Source organism: Tupaia chinensis, unplaced genomic scaffold, assembly GCF_000334495.1.
Source record: "Tupaia chinensis unplaced genomic scaffold, TupChi_1.0 Scaffold000234_1, whole genome shotgun sequence".
Classification (NCBI taxonomy): domain Eukaryota; kingdom Metazoa; phylum Chordata; class Mammalia; order Scandentia; family Tupaiidae; genus Tupaia; species Tupaia belangeri.
This window is the reverse complement of record NW_006159712.1, coordinates 2,161,718-2,166,173: the sequence shown is the minus strand read 5'-3', so window position 1 is coordinate 2,166,173 and position 4,456 is coordinate 2,161,718. Positions and strand designations below refer to the sequence as shown.

The 4,456-nt window shown below is 38.6% G+C and overlaps 1 long non-coding RNA gene across 1 annotated transcript in view; it reads right to left on the bottom strand.

The window, feature by feature from the left end:
- LOC102502219 (uncharacterized) overlaps positions 1-4,456 on the bottom strand; it is a 28,180-nt gene that overhangs the window by 22,466 nt on the left and 1,258 nt on the right. The window lies entirely within an intron of this gene.

Below are 4,456 nucleotides of genomic sequence, written 5' to 3'. Positions count from 1 at the left end.
GTAAATTAAGTTACAAAAAAAAAGTTTCAGGAAAAAAATATCTATTAAATGACAGCAGTAAGATATATAGCCCCAGCTTGGTGCTACTTTACAGAATGCGTAAAGTTAGACTTGTGTTCATGGAAATGTATATATCACCTGTGTTTGCTATGAAAATATTTAGATTAATTAAGGTCTTTAGTAATTCGGGGGGAAAACAGTATAGAAAGGAAACATAGATACCAGAGACAGTGTGGGAGGAGAGTGGGAGGTGGCAGAGGGTAAGAGATAGGGAATCAAGGATGGGGGGGAAAAAAGCAAAACATACAGGAAACAAGAAATGTAAAATTATTTGCTGACAATAACATGCTTGTGGATGTGCTTGATGGAGACAATATACAGTGTACTCTGGATGGAAAATCTCATTTTGTATACTGTAATGATGTACAGTGAATGAATGCAAATAAATAAATTGAAATTAAAAAAAGAATAAATAAATAAATAAATTAATTAATTTAAATAATCTTGGTCTTGCTGCAGGTTTCAGTGACCACAACTTTGAGTATAACTTCCAGAACTTTCATCTCCAGGCCCATATTCTTGATCATGGAATTTTATAAATTAATCTAGTTCTTTTGCAGACTCTATGTCTCAAGAGTACTAAGCTTGTTTTCACTTGACCACCCCCCTAAACCCCAACACAGACCAGCTTGAAGCTTTACTTAATAATGAGAAGGAGCAAGAAAATCTAAGCCACTCTTCAAGTGAGGATTTGTTGGGTAAATACCCCTTCCACTAAATTCTAAGTTCCTTAAGTACAGAGATGATTCACCTGCAATACCAAGACCAAACAATCATTCAATAACCTCGTGTCAAAATAAACTCTTTCCAAGGTATCCATAGGAGATTGGCTCCAGTAACTCCACAGATATCAAAACCTGTGGATTCTCAAGTCCCTTATATAAAATGGTATAGTATCTACGTATAACCTACTACATCCTCCCATATACTTTGTCATTTCCAGATTACTTATAATACCCAATGCAATTTACCTGCTATGTAAATACCTGCTATACTGTATTGCTTTTAATTCACATTTTTTCCTGAACATTTTCGACTCACAGTTCATTGAATCTGTGGGTGCAGAATGGTGAATACAGAACCCGAGGATACAAAGAGCTAACTATATACACCTTCAAATAAACTACAACACTCTCCTCTGTACAACATTTCTGATAACTAATCCCCTCATTTCTATTAGAACAGTCACAATGAAGGAATGATGATAAATTCACTATAATAATTTATCTCAGTTTTGAGCAGCTATCATGTCCGAAATTGTAATGAGGTGGAGATTTTTGTTTCCCAGCATCTAAACTCCTTTCCTATGCTTGGTGAATCCTCCTTTGTGTGAGAAGGCAACATTCCACTCTCATTACATAAACTGAAAAATGGCAGATAAGATTTTTTGTTTTTATATTTAGGATATGATATATGGACTTCATCTGGGTATAGGAATCTATATTTGGAACTGAGTCAAAAGTATAAATTATCCTCGGGAATCAGTAGTTAGCGTAATGGCTATGTCGCTCGACTCCCACGTAGTTGACCGCGGTTCACATTCTGAACCCGGTGACTTAAAACTCATGCCAGGCGCGTGTGCGTTCGTGCCCAAGATCCCGAGAAGAGAATGGAAGAGACGGGATTGCGGCATGGCCATCCCCCCCGGGGGGTGATTTCTCGCTTTCTGTCTCTATGTCTCTCTCTGTCTGTCTGGCAAGTACACATGCCCTATAGTAGGAAAAAAAAAAGAAGTATAAATTATCCTAAGAAGCAGATGTCATCTGGAATTCATACTACTTGTGACTCATAGTTAGTAGTGTGGTAATAGCAGTACACTGACCAGACGACTCCTGAGGAATGACCTTAATTATGATATGGGTAGCTTCTATGATTTAACACTATTCTCTCCCTTAAACACACGTCTCCTTAGCTCTATCTCCCTTCAAAATTATGGACAAGCAGGTGCCTGGTATACTGAGGAAGGTCTCTGGACAAGAACCCAGAACTTTCCCATGAGGGTCACCCTTGCAGCATATAGTGTTTTAAAGTTTTCAACACCATATATTTTATTCTTCAAAAAATCCCTTACTGGGACCAGCAGTTAGCGTAATGGCTATGTCCCTGGACTCCCATGTAGTCGACTGTGGTTCGCATCCTGGACCTGGGGGCTTAAACTCACGCCGGGAGCGGGTGTGTGCCCAAGATCCCGAGAGGAGAATGGAGGAGAAGGGATTGTGGCATAGCCATCCCCCCTGGGGGGTGATTTCTTGCTTTCTGTCTCTCTGTCTTTCTCTGTCTTTCTGGCAAGTGCATGTGCCCTATAGCAAAAAAAAATAAAAATAAATTTTAAAAAATCCCTTACTATATTGTTAGCATCTTGAAGTCAACAGTTGAATTTGGCATATATTGGAATTCCTTCACATATCTGAATGCCTACCTAGCACATTGCAGTCACTCAATTAATAGTTTAAAACAGATATTTAAAAAAAATAGAATTGGAAGAAACATTAACAGTAATGTAATGACTAGCTTTTCTTGTAACAAAGGACAAACATAAATTCAGATAGATTTTAGATGACCTAGTTTCAGCTAGTAATGACTGATCAAAGATTGAACAATGTCTTCCTGGCTCCTGATTTGAAAAATCTTTGTTGAATGAAAGGGAAAGGGGTATTGTTTCATTTATCTAAGAACATAGGAGTGATTACAAATTAATGAACATCTAGTTCATTGGATTCCCTGATGAGTCTCCTAGGCTATATTGTGAGCAACATGAAGGCATCATTGTTGTTGCTCTTAAACCCAGATCAATCCTCTACAGTATGGCTTAGCTCAGAGAGAGAAGTTTGCAAAGGAAATTGAGAAGAGGAAAGCAAGTAAAGTGTGGCATCCTAAGACATAAATACTCAATGGAAGAGATGAACTCTGTCAAGTGTCCAGAGCCATGTGGAACAAACATTGAACTGGATTTTTCAAGACAGAAATCACCAATGACCTTGACAGAAGTCATATCACTGGTTGGGACCAAACTCAGGTGAAGCAGAAAAAAATTAAAAAGAAAATGGAAATAGTGAGTGTAAACTCCACCACCCCCCCATTTTTGTTACTAAGAGAAGCAAATGGGGTAGTAGCTGATTGAAGTCAAGATCGTGTTTGTTTGTTTGTTTGTTTGTTTTTTGAGGTAGTTGTCATTACAACACATTTATTTGCCAATAGGAAAGATCCAATAGAGAAAACAAAAGTGATTATAAAAAAAGAGAGGAGTTTGGGCTAAGTTTTCAAACAGGCAAGAAAAGGTGGGCTCAAAAACACAGCATGATCCATGTCACAATTACTAGAACTCAGCAGTGCCCACTAAATCTTGGTTATTACTTTCTTTTTTAAAGAATTACTTTATTTCACTTTATATATTTATTATTTATTTCAATTTGACCAGAGAGGGGAAGAGAGAGAGAGAGAGAGAGCGCGAGCGAGCAAGCAAGCAAGCCGCGAGGTCTGGGACTTGAACTGTGGTCAACCATTGTGGGAGTCCAGAGCCTTTAATCACCACACCACCTGGCGGCCCCTGATGACGGGGCCATGCAGGCAACACAAGCTGGTAAGGATGCTGCCTCCCATTCTAAGGCAAGGCCTGGACTGGGAAGAAACTGAGGCAAGGCCCAGTTTACGAGCTCTCCCTTGTGTCCTTGAACTGGCTGGTATTCAATTTCTCTGCCATGAGTTTTACTGTTATTACTGTACCGTATAAAGGTAAAACATCACCCCCAACCATTGCAATAAAGCCAATTAGTGATCTTGTAGGAATGTGGTTCCCTAAGACTGACAGGAGGATCAGGAAGTTTAAGACTCCCCCACCCGTCTGTTTTTAAGTCAAAATTAACATATAGATTAAGTTAGTATAAACCAAATTAGCATTAGAAGCATATGTAGACTGAGTTAGTTTAAGGTTAGTTTTACTTACATACCCCTTGTTAAAGCTACAGGCCAAAGTTAACTCACACTAGCAAAGTCAGCACATTCACCACATAACAGAGACTCAGAGATAAAACAAAAGAACTCACTAATTGACAAGACTCAACAAACAAAATGCAGGAACCCACAGATTTATTAGAGGAAAAAGCCTGGATGGGACAACAGAATAAACAAAGCTGAGGGCTCCACAGAAAGATTAACCATTTTAGCTGGGAGTTCTTATCTAAAGCAACAGGTAGCTTTCAACTACAAAGAGTTTCTCATCCATGTGCTGTTGACTATGAAAAACTGCTAATAAAACATCCTGTGTTGTCTCCTGAGCTACAAGATCATCTTCCTTTCCCATATAAGATCATAGACTCACCCTCTATTGTTGTAATGTATAGATAGTCCATATATTAACTGTGTCTTTACTTAGCAAGACAAGATTTCCATCTAGGTC